Source organism: Carlito syrichta, unplaced genomic scaffold, assembly GCF_000164805.1.
Source record: "Carlito syrichta isolate Samal-C Ts95f unplaced genomic scaffold, Tarsius_syrichta-2.0.1 Scaffold309698, whole genome shotgun sequence".
In the NCBI taxonomy this organism is placed as follows: Eukaryota; Metazoa; Chordata; class Mammalia; order Primates; family Tarsiidae; genus Carlito; species Carlito syrichta.
The window spans coordinates 137,207-152,854 of NW_007253794.1; positions in this window are offsets into that span (position 1 = coordinate 137,207).

Consider the following 15,648-nt stretch of genomic DNA (forward strand, 5'->3'; position numbering starts at 1 on the left):
GTATCCATGGGCATGTTCAAATTAGCCAAGTCGAACCAGAAATCCACATCCCAGCTTTCACCAGTTTTCTCTGTGTAAATTTTGTGCCCCCTCTCCTGAAATATCTGAAATAAGCTGAATAAACAGAGCACAGTGGGTAACCTGGGGAGTGTTCTAATCAGAAATATTTTCACTCATGGAGGAAGGATTTACATAACCCACTAGGAATTGTGATTTGAACCACCTATTGCAAGCAATAAAGTATTAAAATAAAGACATACTTTAGTTAGCTCTTCATATTTATTTTTTCTCTTTCAGCTACTCATGTAAAACTTTATTGTAAATCGTGTAAATATATAACTCTACCTGCCTGTTGGGCAGATGCATTCAAATGTTAACTTCTATTTCCAGTTAATCTTTTCCATTATGTTTTTTCTTCCTCTGCTTCCCAAGTGTCAAAAGATAATATAAAAACACAAGTGCATCGAAGAGACAAATGCAAAAGAAAATCTACCCTTGCACATTGTACATTTCAGTGCTGGGTATCTAACTTCCAACACATCGCTGCACACCAGAGACCAGTGTCTTCTAAATAATAATTTAGTTCTACAGCATCAACACAGTGGGACATGTGAACAAGAATTCTATTTATTTAGCTTTCTAAAAACATAGTTTGCTACTAAATGTATTCTACAAAGGTTGTATAGCATATATGTATAACATATGTACAGTATAAAGTAATACATTAAAAACTTGTATATTTACCAACCTCTTAATAGACAGAAGAGTGCCAGTGTCTTCTAAGCTTTTGGAGTGTCCCTTAATACCAATTCTGTCTATCTGCTCAGAGATATCTACTATCCTGAAAGTTACTACCATTCCTTGCTTTTCTTTAAAGCTTTGCTTTATCTGTGTGTTTCCATAGTAATTTTTGATATAAATAAATTAGAGCCTACTTGTTTTGCCCAGCATTATGCTTGCAAGATACACCTATTTTAAAGCAGGTAACTATAGTTCGTTCACTTATTTTTACTACTGCATAGTTTTCCATTGTAGGGGGAAGATAAAATTTCATTATTTATTTAGCCACTCTCTTGTCAAGGGACATTCTGAGTTGGTCCCAAGATTTGCAAGTAACATTGCCAGACAGATTCCTGGTCCTTGCCTCCTAGTGGATAGAAACAACAGTTTTTTCAGAGGTATATGTTTAGGAGTGGATTCCTGAATCATTGGATATGACTATCTTCAACTTTCCATGATAATACTGCCCTGCATTTGGTTTCTATTCAATTTTTTCAAAAAGTGTGTATTAGGAAAATCAAAATTTCCAGTGGAATTTCAACATGAGGTTAATTTCAGAGTATTTTCCCCCTACACACTAAAACAATGGCCCTAATAATTATAAGCCATAAATATGTATGAAGTTGTTGCTGATAGCTTTGGTGTTTTTATATTTCCTGCCTGCTTTGATTATGTGCAATTAGAATAGCCAAGGTTTCTTCTATTCCTTAATGTAACATCATGTTTCCTTTGCTCACTTGTCCCTAAGGTCTTTCTCATTAGTGGTATTAGGATGAATTATTTTCCTTCCCATCTGTAGTGATCATCAATTATTTTATCTGACTGTTCTGGGAATAGTACTACTTCTTTTTTTTTTGAGTTGAGGTCTCACTTTGTTACCTGGGCTGGAGTGCAGTGACACCATCACTGCTCGTCACAACCTCAACTTCCTGGCCTCAAGCGATCCTTCTGCCTCGTCTCCTGAGTAGCTGGGATTGTAGCACATGCTACCACACCTGGCTCATTTTTGGATTTTTTTTTTTTGAGAGATGTGGTTTTGTTATTTTGCCCACGCTGGTCTCCAGCTCCTGGGCTCAAGCAATCCTCCTGCCTCAGCCTCCCAGAGTGCTGGGATTATAAGAGTGAGCCACTTCACCTGGCCAGTACAACCTTTTAAAAAAAATTTACTTAAAATTTTTTTTAATTGTAATGAAATGCATGTAACATAAAAGTTACCAGCTTGGTTATTTTAAATACCTTTTATGACTGGCATATTTTACTTAGCATGATGACTCAAGATTCATCCATGTTGTAGCATGTGTCAGAATTTTCTTCCTTTTTAAGACAATAATATTTTGTTCTATGTATATGCCATATTTTGTTTAGCCATTCATTTGTCAGTGGATACTTGGATTGCTTCTACCTTTTGTCTGTCATAAATATTGCTGCTATAAACTATCTCTCTTAAAGTTCCTGCTTTCAATTCTTTTAGGTATAAAACCAGAAGTGGAATTGCTGGAGTACTTTCTCTTCTTTGAAGAGTATTGCTTCTACCCCTTTTCCAACCCTATGATTCTGGTGAGAGCTGCCAATCCAATTACCGTGCTTTCTCTTATCATAGTTGATTGGCAGACAGGTGAACACCAGATCCAAGCTAGGTCAATAAGAGTTCTCCCCTAGGAGTTTTCAAAGTGGAGCTAGAGAAAGTAATTTAGTGGTGAAAATGCAAGAGCTATTAGTGGCTAGGTCTTCTGTCATACAAAGACCCTTCCGTGAGTAGAGAAAATAAAGTCATCAAGCAGAAAGAAGTCAAAACGAAAAATCAGAGAGTCCTGGTAGTACTTGCTTTTCTGTCCTTTTACAGTTGTATGAGCCAAGAAATTCCTTTCTTTAACCAATTTGAGTAGGGTATCTATTCTTTGCATCTATGTCCTAACATAATGTCATAGTTATACCTTGTTCTTAGGGAAGTTCTATCTTAAGTCAGCCAAGGGTCTAAATTGATTTTTACAATTTTGAAAGCTGCTGCAATGGAATGAACAGAAATACATTGATATGTGACTGAATAAATGTTGCATTACTTCTATTACTAAAATTGGCAGTAGGGAAGAATGAATGACTGAACCTGATGAAGATTAAAATTGAAAAGGCAAAAGATAATAGATATAAAAGGAAAAAGATATAAAAGGAAAGGATGTTGGTTCAGCACAAATGTTTGATGAAGCGATTGACCTAGATTGTAAACCTAGGAAGTTTGACTGATCGATAGAGATCTGAGGTTGTGGGATGCAGAACAAAAAAATTTTGTTAAGAAGCAGAACAAGTTTAGCCTAAATTACAAGAGTGTGTATGGAAACTACTTACAAATGTCCTTGGTCCTCTCTAAAATTTAGAACAAAAGAAAGAGTTATAGCTTAGTTGGTATGGAAAACAGGCAGTTATAGTAGCCTTAACTATTTCATGAGTATAAGAAAACAGAGAACTTCTTCAACTGCATGAAGTAGAAACAAAGAAAAAAAGAAAAAAGGGAGGAAAAAATAAAAGAAAGAGAAATTTGCTGGAAGAATCCAGGCGTGTCTCAAAGAATCCATCCAATGGCAAGGGAAAGACATACAGCCTGGCCTCACTGAGGACTGGTACCTCCAATGGGAAAGCTCAAGGAGTGATAGCATTTATATTCTTGCTATTTTTTTTCCTCTCTCTGGAACCTTTCTTCCTTTTTCTCCACGTTTCTACCTTATTCTTCTCTTTTTCTTCTTATAGACTGGTTTTCTCCATTCAAACATTATTACTCATGTTTTGAATATGTTCACCTCAAGCTCTGATATCCATGTCCTTACAAATCCTGCACTCAGATTTCAGATGAAAATCTGGTTGGCCTATGTTGGGTCTCATGTCCATCATGGTCCAATTAGCAGAGCTCATAAGAGTTGCGCGTTCAGCAGGGAACGGGCTTGCTGATGACCTGAAAGTTGTGGATATGTTCTCTAACGATGAAGTGGGCAAAGAGGAAATGATTGAGTTGTCATATATATATATATGGTTTGGTTTTGTCCTTTGGTTTAGTTTTGTCTTTTTGGTAAGGATATATGGTCTGGAGACAGAAGACTATGGAAGGAAACTGGGCACAGTCTAGTTGAGTTACTTGAGTCATTACTTTCTCATCCATAAAATGGGGTTAATAAACATGCCACACTTATTTTACAAGGTGGTTTACAAAAGTCAAATGAAATATCAGGAGTAAAATTGACCTGTAACCTGCAAGGCAGGTAATTTGAAAGGTAATTCGATCTGTGCTTCTCAGCCCCAGTGTAATGACCCAGAGTATGATCATAGCTTGTGAGGAATAAAAAATGTGTTGCCAATAATTTGTCACTCGTCATAGAGATCTGAGGTTTATTATTATTATTATTTTTTGAGTTGGAGTCTCACTGCGTCGCCCAGGCTGGAGTGCAGTGGCACGCTCACAGCCACCTCATTGTCGACCTTCTGGGCCCCAGTGATCCTTCTGCCTCAGCCTTCTAAGTAGCCGGAACTACAGGCACGTGTTACCATGCCCAGCTAATTTTTTTGATTTATTGTGGAGATGAGGTCTTTCCAAGTTGCCTGGACTGGCTCAGGCAATTTAGTCACCTTGGCCTTCCAAAGTGCTGGGATTACAGGCTGAGCCACCAAGCCCGGCCAGAGATCTGATGTTTATAAGACAGTTTTTAAAAAATTAAAGAGTATATTCAAAGTTATATCTATACTAATGTCACTCATTCTTTTGCATTTCAACATTTTCTTTAGTGGGAACAGACTAGATGGAATTTGGGAATAGTATGGTGAGAACTGTCTATAATTTTGAACTCACCTCTAGGAGTGTGTCACTTGTCACACGTGTGTACCTCATCTACTATGCGTATCATGGCAGAATATGCTTGAAAACGATCATTGCTAGAGTGTAAGCTATGTGAGGCAGGAACCATGTTTTCCTCACACAGTACCGTGTGTCCCCCAATTAGCTCTTGTCCTGCCACACAGGAGTAAATACTGAAAAATGACCCAGAAGCCGACATTCTAAAGGCATCACTGATAATTTTGCTTATGCCATAGATAAAAGAATTTCAATCTTGTACTCAGCAAGAAGTATATACGTCTTCTGCTCACCTTCATTTATGAGAAAAATATGATGCTTGTGGTATCTGTGGTTGACTTAAGGTGTTAGTCACAGTTGCTAAGTTGTTTCTTTGAGGCTGTAAAGAGAGTTGTGAACAGAGAGGCATTTATTTACCACAGAGCATCTAATTATGCAGTTTTTCCTCGTCTGTGCATCCTATGCCATAAGGGATTTGTTGATGCATTAAAGAAAATGCTTGATTGAAAAAATACAAAACCGTAGTGTAGAAGGTGATTGTGGGAAACTAAAGTTTGAAAGAATGCTCCCTTGTTTTAAAAGAAAATAAAACAAACAAAATCTTCAAACAATCCTTGTGAAGACTCTGGATGGTGAAGAAATAGAAATTTCTGTAAGAATGAGCTGTCGAAAATGCTGATCAACTAAAGGATCAGAAAATGAGATAGAGGGCCACAATCTACTACTTTGGTTTTCAAATATGATTTCATTTTTTAAAATTGGTAACAAGTAGTAAAGTGATTTCCTATGGTGTTGGCAGAGTAGGGTTGGGGAAGAGAACAATTGCTCCTTTGAGGGCGCTTGTTGGGTGCTTGCCTCCTGCAGTTAGATTTTTCTATTTAAGAGAGCCATCTGCTTCATTAAACTTTCCAAGATCAGGCATTATCTACAGGGAGTTCCACAGTGTCTTAAAACTGAGGATTGCAGCAAAGTTTTAAGTTAATGCCAGCAAACCAGATGTTAACCAGATTGTCAAGTTCTTTTTTCCTTCCAAAACGAAAGATCTCAAGTAAGGCCGAGTTGATGCAAATGTTGAACAATGCGTAGGGTTAGGATTTGAAGCCAACATTGATCTCCTTTGGCCTCTGTTCGTGGAGCCTCTCTAAAGTCAGTCAAGGGGAGCTCTGTTTATGGTTTTAAAAACATAAACAGCGGGATTATGCAGGGAGAAATTCTGGCCTTCGATATTCTCTAGTGTACATTCCTTACTGAAAAAGATACACATACTCAATACCGAAGAATTGAATAGATATTCCCAGTGCTGTTTCCTTAATCCAATATGTATTTCTTCACATTTGGATGGGTTTTCATTCCTGATTGTAACCCACAGACTGCCTACTGATCTCAAAAAGATTGAGTGTAGGAAAAAATATGCAATGGAAACTGAAAATGAAAACTGCTCCTTCCAATGTCCCCCAAGAGCTGACATTTGACTATCTGAATTGTTTGGACTGGGGCTCTCAGGAGAGACTGAGAGGCACAAAGATAGGTATATCATTTCTAGAAACAAGTGCTGAGGGAGGCTGTGTGGTCACATCCTTTGAGGGTATCATGGCCTTCATTTCTGTTTTGACAAGTGCTAATATTTTTCCCCCTGGGATTTAGAAGGATCAGATATCCTCTCTGCTCTTACCAAATAAGGCAACATTTACATGTTTTTAGGGACCTAAAACTATTTCGGAATTTTTTCTCTTAACCTCTTTGCAAATTAAACGAAATCAAAACAACTAAGCAGCTAAACAACAACAACAACAACACAACATAAAAATCAATCCTTTCTTGTTCCTAGTTGGGCCTAGTATTTTTTTTTTTTTTTTTGAGTTGGAGTCTCACTCTGTCGCCCAGACCGGAGTGCAGTGGCTGCTCACGGCCACCGCAGCCTCGACCCTCTGGGCTCCGGCGATCCTTCCGCCTCAGCCTTCCGAGTAGCCGGAATTACAGGCACGCACTACCACGCCCGGTTGATTTTTTATTTATTGTAGAGATGAGGTCTCGCCAGTTGCCCAGGTGGGTCTCGAACCCGCGGGCTCAGGCAATCCACTCACCTCAGCCTCCCAAAGGCGCAGGATTACAGGCTGAGCCACCGAGCCCGGCTGGGTCTAGTATTTTTAAAGAGTAGTGAAACCAGCTATCATGAACTATTATCCTCTCATTTTATGAGACTAAAGTAAGAAAAGCACAATTCTGTTTATAGGTTTTTTTTTTAGCATGCATAACTTAAAAAAAAATTTTGTAGCCTGAACCCCTAGCTATTAATGCTTACAAAAACTTACATTTTTTAAAAATCAGTATTTTTTATTATGATATTGTGGGGTACAGTTAAGGTTTAGGTATACAAATATGTCTCATTCAGGCCCCCTTGTTGATAACAGGTGTCTCCCTGTCCCCAGACAGATGTTAAAAAAACTTTACATTTTAACAGCATTGGGAGAATCAAAATAGACTGATCTCTTGACATGAGTGTGTCTAAATGACTGATTCTGCTTTTTGATCCAAAGTTGAGTCTCATTGCCATACCAAACAAGAAATATGATTTCTTCTCTGTGATAAAAGCATGATTTTGCTGTCATGATTTACTATCATATATTGAAAATGTCTTTTGGACACATATACTGTGGTTTATTTTATGAAGCCATTTTAGTTCAGTTGCTTATTTGTATCACTGGAATTGTAAATATTTGGATCCAAGTAGTATTTTTATAGTTGGTTCCCATAGCAAAAGGAAGAACTGGCTTAACATGTCTCATAAGATGTGTAGGGTCAGGGATATTCCATATCTCAGCGCTCTTTATTTTTCATGTGTACCATAGTCTCACTTCTGCTCAGGTTCCTTTAAGACTCTGAGAGAGATTTGTATAAAATAGACTATATCGCTAAGCAAAGAAAGGCCTACCTTTCCTACTGGCCTACCTTTATGGACAGATTCTCTTCACAAAAGTGACTCTTAATTACCAATTTGGAAAATGTAAACTATTATGTCAATACCACTTCTCAATTCTGTAGGATTTGTCATAGCTGTTTTTATGATAATCTATGGTATTTCACATCTTTCTATCTTTAGCAAATATTATACAATCAAATCAACATAGCCTTCTGAAGCATAGATAGCTGTTATGGCAGAAATATCCTTTGCAACCACAATAGCGTAAGACTTGCTGGCATATTCATTCTTTTCTTTTTTTTTTTGAGTTGGAGTCTCACTCTGTCGCCCGGGCTGAAGTGCAGTGGCATGCTCGCGGCCACCCCAGCGTTGACCTGCTGGGCTCCGGCGATCCTTCAACCTCAGTCTTCCAAGTAGCAGGAAACAGCCATGTGCTACCATGCCCGGCTAATTTTCATTTATTTATTTATTTTAGAGACCAGGTCTCACCAAGTTGCCCGGGCTGGTCTCAAACCCATGTGCTCAGGCAATCCACTCGTCTCGGCCTCCCAAAGTGCTTGGATTATAGGCTGAGCCACTGAACCCGGCCGGCATATTCATTCTTTACTCACATGGGCCAACAGAAAGCTCCTCAGCATGGCTGAACTGCTCTGTCTCCAAATGTATTTTCTTCTCCCAAAGTAACAATGCATTTTCCTGCTACTCTCTAGAAGCCCTTTGGCTTCTGCTGTCTAACACAGAGCAGCTACAGACAGAACAGCTTTCTTATCAAATGAGCCATACATTTAAAAAAATTTCAATTCAATACCAATTAACATAAAGTTTCACTTGAAAAATGTAAATATATCTCTCAAAGAACTTTTCTAAAATAAAAAAGCAGTCACATCTTATAAAAAACCATTAATCATCATAATCTCTTTTTAAGAACTCTCATCACCCCTATAATCTGCAAATAATATGCCCCAGATTTTCTTTACAAATCTAAGAGTAGTCTGCCTTCCAGTTTTGCAAACATGAGAGAGATTCTTTGGCCATTTGCCTGTGTTCTGCGGCTCCTACAATATCAAACTGAGTTTGCACCAATTTGATACCAATGCTGACTTAAGGAGAGAAGGCCAAGCAGACACACACTAAATACAGCTTTTGACCTTTCTAAGGCTGGAACTAAATTGTAAGCTCCTTTTTGGCAGGGATCATGCCTCTTGCTTTCTTCATGTCTCCTTGATTACTTTCTATCACAGAATTGAGCATTAGTAGGTGCTCAATAAATAACTGAATAATTATGACTTATTCTTTTTCCACTTGAAAAAGTAAACTCATGAAACAACTTTTTTAAAAATGTAGGAAGAATTAAAAATTTACTCTAAGTCTCACATCCCAAATAGCAGCAGTTTTGGAGTAAGGCCTCTATTGACTATGCTGATGCCTAACTGTCAGGTCATTATCCCAGCCCACTCTTTCTCACTCCCCATAGCCCTAAAAATAGTCCTTAAGTACCCTTCTGTCTGAAAAATTCCCATCTGCCCCACCCACAATCACAGCTTGCAAAATGACATCACATTCCTTCTATTATGCCCCTCTTGTAGGACTTCAGGGAATGCAGGAATCTGCATTTGGAAAATACCATCTGACTCCTTTTACCCATCCATTCAGTTATCCACTATTCACTTAATTCAACACATAAGTGCTCAGTGCTCACTATGAACAAAGCCATTATGTTGTATTTTGAGAAAACAATGATGAACAAAGCAGACTTGGTCCCTTTTGTCCTTAGAACTCACAGTCCAGTAGGAGAGAAAGGCAATAAATGGTAAGCAAGGTAGAGAGTAAATGCAGAGTTCTGGGAAAATCAGAAAGCCAAGAGGGATGGGAAAGAAGACTGGATGGAGTTCCTTTTGATTTCTGATTCAGCCAAATGTTTTTTATTTTTCACTTGACTTCTTTGACTATTTAGTGGGCACACCAAGAAACCATATAGGAAACAGTGTGGTTTGAGTCAAAGTACCGGCCATGGAAGGATTGACTTCTAGTTAGACTAGCAAGGTATACGAACCCAGACCAAAAACTAGCCAAGACAAGCTGCATTACATTGCTAGATTGTATGCAGTAGATAACTCATAAAGAAGATTGGATGGAACATGGTGCTTATTGTGTTTTGGGGACAAAAGGTGATACAGATAAATCAAAGAGCACTTAATGCAGGTTCTGAAAATCCCCTACCCTTCTGGACAGTCAGAACTCTGGAGTGTTCTGGATCCTCTTGACTGCTGCTTCACTGTGTTACTCTTTAGTAATGTCTTAAAATATTGTTGCAAGAGAAGAGGAGATTGTTGATGGAGAACTGATGACTGAACGATATTTGTGTAGATGGAAAGGAGGGGGTGGGATGGTTGGGAGTGATGCTACATTTATTGTAGTTTTGTTTTTCTGCTTAAGGTCACTGTTACTACACCATATGTTGTACTATAGTTGCAAGGGCTCACAAGATGATAACAGTAGGCTATCTTTCTCCTCTTCTCTTTATATCTCTTTGTCTTTTACTTGGCTAACTTCTTCATGATTTTATAATTTCTGAAGTTTGCCTTTGAACCTTATACATGTGTATTTAGGAAGAAATAGATCGATGTTATGCAGTTAAAGGTAATTAACATCATTACATAACGTTTGCTATAATATTCAATTATTTATTCATGCTCTATGAACCTGGGAATTTGACCAGAAAGGACCTGAAAACAGAATAGCTTTACTTTCCTTAGATCATGTGCATGATAAAACACATTTCTAACAAGGCAGCCATTTTCAAAATACTTGAATAAGAAACCGTGGAAGACACTTGATCTGAATCTCAATTTGTCTACTTTTTGACAGTATGATATAATCCACGTTAACTTGTCTGAACCTCAGTTTGCTCATCTGAAAGATGGGGAAAATTCCGGCTTCACAGCGTTATTAAAGACATTAAATAAAATACTGTATATGGAGTTTTATACCCAGAGCCTGGCATTTAATAGACATTCAATAAATGTAAGCACTCTCATTTATTATGAATGAATGCAAGAACTTGTGCATTATTCAGTATTTGAGAGCTAAGAAGAATTTGAAGATATCACTTTCAGCTTAGATACCATAGTATTCTCTTTTTTTGAATGATGTTATATGTGGTCTTAAAAGTTAAAAGCTTATACTTTCAAATCATTCAGAGATGCAAATCTTACAGATTTTTGGAAACATAATAGTATGATATTAGCAACAACTGTAGGAAAAACAAAAATAATAATAGCAAATTTGATTGCCTGGGCAAGGTATCTCACACTTGTAATCTCAGTTTTTTGAGAGACCAAGGTGAGAGGATTGCTTGAAGCCAGGAGTTTGAGACTAACTTGGGCAGCATAGTAAGACCCCATCTTGACAAGAAATTAAAAAAAAAAAAATTAACCAGGCATGGTGATTGGTAGTCCTAGACATTCAGGAGGCTGGGGTGGGAGGATTGCTTGAGCCCTGGGAGTTTGATGTTGCAATGAGCTATGATTGCACCATTGCACTCCAGTCTAAGCAATAGAGTGAGACCCTGTATCTAAAGCAAACAAACAAAATGGACTAAAAGCTTTTTTTAAAGAAAATTATTATTTTTTTTTATTGTTTTGAGTTGGAGTCTCACTCTGTCGCCCAGACCGGAGTGCAGAGGCCGCTCCCGGCCACCGCGGCCTCGACCTGCTGGGCTTTGGCGATCCTTCCGCCTCAGCCTTCCGAGTAGCCGGAATTACACGCGCGCGCTACGCCTGGCTAGTTTTTGATTTATTGTAGAGATGAGGACTCGCCAAGTTGCCCAGGCGGGTCTCGAACCCGAGGGCTCAGGCAATCCACTCACCTCAGCCTCCCAAAGCGCGGGATTACATAAAAGCTTATTTTGAGAGTTTGATTTCGTTTAATCTTTAGGAAATACTAGGGACTATTGGTATTTGCATTTTATAGTCATAGATACTAAGACATAGAGAAGTTAAGTGAATTGCCTGAGGTCACATAACTAGTAAGTAGAAGACCCAGGGTTGGAAAATATTCTGTCTTTATCCAAAGCCCAAGATCTTCTATAACTGTAGACCTACCCAAAGGGGTCCTCATCCTTCATCCCACTCTTAAAAGGATCTGTTCCAACCCTCTTTTGGCTGTATCCTTTCCCAAGATGCAAGAATCTGGGGAGCCAAGTGCACATGCCCACTCAGAGCCTGACACTCTTTCTGGGCTACCATTAGGGTACTCAGGGCTTCTACATTCTCTGCATGAAAGATCCCCAGCTGGCTTTCCAGACTTGTATAGACCTCTCTCCAGTATGTCCTCCTGAGCATGAACCACCCATGGTGTGCACATTCCAGGTAAACTTGTGAGGTGGAGTGTCCAGAGGAAGGCACTTGGGGCGTGGAATGAAATTACAAGTGATCAGGGCAGGAGGTTGCATGAATATAACCAGGGTGCTGCTACACTCTCCTAGGGCTCTCATAATCTTGCCTAGAACTTCAGGGAGTTCAAGAACTCTTTGGTTTTTAATTATTAATTTATTTTTAAGTTGTCAAAATTATATATATTTATGGCATACAACATAACCTTTTGACAAATAGACATTGTAAAATGGCTAAATTAAGTGAATTAACATATGCATATTCTTTTTTTGAGCTGACATCACTTAAAATCTGCTCGCTTAGAAAATTTGAGTATACAACACATTGTTATTAATTATAGTAGCCATATAGTACAATAGTTCTCCTGAATTTATTCTTCCTAACTGAAAATTTGTATCATTTTACCTACACCTCTTTACTCTCTCCCCTACTACCCCATCCAGCTCCTAGTAAACACCATTCTACTCTTAGTCTCTATGAGTTTGACTTTTTTTCGATAGCACATATACGTGAGATTATGTGGTATTTGTCTTTCTGTGCCTGGTTTGCTTCACTTAACGTAATATCCTCCGAGTTCATCCATGTTGTTGCAAATGACAGGACTTCTTTCTTTTTTAAGGCTGAATAATATTCAGTCATGTATATGTATCCCATTTTCTTTACCCATTCATCCATTGACACACATTTAAGTTGATTCTATATCTTGGCTATTGTAATTAACATGAAGGTGCAGAAATTTCTTTCTTTTTTTAAAACTTAAATCCACTCTTTACTCCATATACAAAAATGAACTAAAAATAGATCAGAAAACTAAATGAAAGAGCTTAAACTATAAAAATTCTAGAAAAAACAGTAGAAAATCTTTGTGACCTTGTGCTAGGCAGTGTTCTTAGTCATCAGACAAAAAGCAAAATCCATGATTGAACAAACATATAAATTGGGCTTCATCAAAATTAAAGACTTCTTCAAAAAGGTACTATTAAGAGATTGAGAAGTCAAGCCACAAACTGGAAAAAAAAAATCCAGTGACAATAGCTAACAAAAGAATAGTATCCAGAATATATAAAGAACTCTTAAAGTTCAACAAATAATACCAACAAACTAATTTTTCAAATGTTTATAAGCTACCCAATCTGAAAAGACAGTTCACCAAAGAAGATATACAGATGGTGATATAGTTTCAATTGTTGTCCCTTTCAAATCTCATTTGAAAAGTGATCCCCAGTGTTGGAGTTGGGTATTGATCATGGAGGAGGAGTGAATCCCTCATGAATGATTTGGTGCTCTTTTTGCAGGAAGGAATGAGTTCTCATTTTATTCACATGAGAGTGGGTCATTTAAAGAACTCTGACACCTCCTTTCTTTCTGTTTCCTGTTCTTACCGTGTGACATGCCTTCTCCCTGTTTGCCTTCCACTATGACTGTAAGCCTCTTGAGACCTCATCAAAAGCAGATGCTGGTGCCATGCAGAACCATGGACCCAATAAACAAGAGTGCATATATTTCTACCTCCTCAACATACCTATTTCATAACCTTTAAATATGTACTTATGGCCTGGCTCGGTGGCTCAGGCTGTAATCCCATGCCTTGGGAGGCCGAGGTGAGTGGAATGCCTGAGCCCGCGGGTTCGAGACCTGCCTGGGCAACTTGGAGAGACCTCATCTCTACAATAAAAATCAAAAAAATTAGCCGGGCGTGGTAGCGCGCGCCTGTAGTTCCAGCTACTCAGAAAGCTGAGGCGGAAGGATCGCGGGAGCCCAGCAGGTCGAGGCTGCGGTGGCCGGGAGCGGCCACTGCACTCCAGTCTGGGCGACAGAGTGAGACTCCAACTCAAAATAAATAAATAAATAAATAAGTACTTATTAGTGAGATTGCTGAATTATATGGTAGTTTTATTTTTAATTTTTTGAGAAACCTCCATAGTATTTTCCTCAATGACTGTAGTAATTGACATTCCCACCAACAGTATACAAGGGTTCCCTTTCAAGGACTCTAACTTTGACTCTGGTCTTTCAAGTCATTGTGAAGACATTTTTCTTAAGACAGATGATGCAATATACTTTATTTGAAAGTTAATTGTCTTGATTCACAACTTTTAAATATTTAGTGTTTGAGGACAGTTATGAAAGCTACTTTAAAATTACTTTCTGTTAACACTTATACACTGTTGGTAGGAATGTAAACTAGTTCAGTTCATGTGGAAAGTAGTTTGGAGACTTATGAAAGAGCCAAAACTCAACCCAGCAATCCCATTTCTAAGTATATATTCAAAGGAATACACATTGATTTACAGAAAGATACTTGCACCTGTATGTTTATCACAGCACTATTCACAATAGCAAAGCCATGGAACCAATCTAGATGCCCACCAATAGTTTGTTTGGTGTGCTGGATAAAGTACATATATACCGTGCAATACTACACAGCCATGAAAAGAATGAAGTCATGCCTTTTGCAGCAACATGAGTGTAACTGTAGGCCATTATTCTAAGAGAATTAACCTAGAAACAGGAAACCAAATACTGCATGTTCTCACTTAAAAGTGAGATCTAAATACTGGGTACACACAGACATAAGGTGAGAACAATGGACACTGGAGACTCCGAATGAGGGAGAAAAGGGAGGGGAGTAAGGGTTGAGAAGCTACCTATTGGGTACCATGTTCACTGCTTGGGGAGTAGGTTCAAAAGAAGCCCAAACCTCACCATCAAGCAATATACTCATGTTACAAACTTGCACATGTACCCCCTAAATTCAAAATTGAAAGAACAAGAACTCTTTCTGCTAAATTTAATATCTGGTTTCTTAAGGATCAGTGTCTGTGAATACCCTTTTTCTTGAACAGGGGTCACATTTTTTGATCTTTCATAAGTCTAGTAATTATAGATTGTATACTGTACATTATGACTATATATTGTAGAGATTCTGCATTTTGTTAGATTTTTTTTTCTTTTTAACCATTTCATTTAGTTAAGTGGACTGAAACGGACTGAACTCACAGTTTTAACTCTATCCCCCCCTGTGTGGGAAGAAGCTAATATTTCAGGTAAATTTTATTAGCTTTCACTGTGGTATAATGAAGTCTGCCCAACTTATGAGTGTTTTATAGGTCTGAGATTTGGGTAGAGTTTGTTTATACACAGAATGGGGCTACCACTCTCTGACTCTCTTCTCTTGGGATTTCTCTCCTTATTTTCTAGTTGCTATGGTTCTGTTCTCATCAGGTTAGTAAAACTGCAGTTTTCTATCAGTCAGCACAGTGATGGGAATGGCCTACATTTAGACTAAAAGGATTAAAAAATCAGGAAGCCCAATGCTGTTCTTTTCTTCCAAGTGTCCACTTCAACCCATACCCCAGGGTCTGTCTTCTTTTAGTCACATACAAATATGACTAATGAAGTCTTTGCTAATATTTTTCTGTTGTTGATTACTTTAATATGTTCTTTTTAGTCCTTGGGCATGAATATTGTTCATTTTCAGATGATCATTTTCAGAATTTTATCTTCTTTGTAATTTTTAATGCCAAGAGAAAAAATAAATAATCAGGTCTTGGCTTCTTGGGTTTTCCTTTATTTATTTTTTTTCCTTTGCTTATCTACAAAATGATTTTTTGATCTCCTAAAAAACTATCTATTTTTTGACATTCCAAGTATGTATCTTACTGATAGTTAATGAGTCAAAGTCATTGCCAGTGTGTACATTATTTAAGGGATAAATC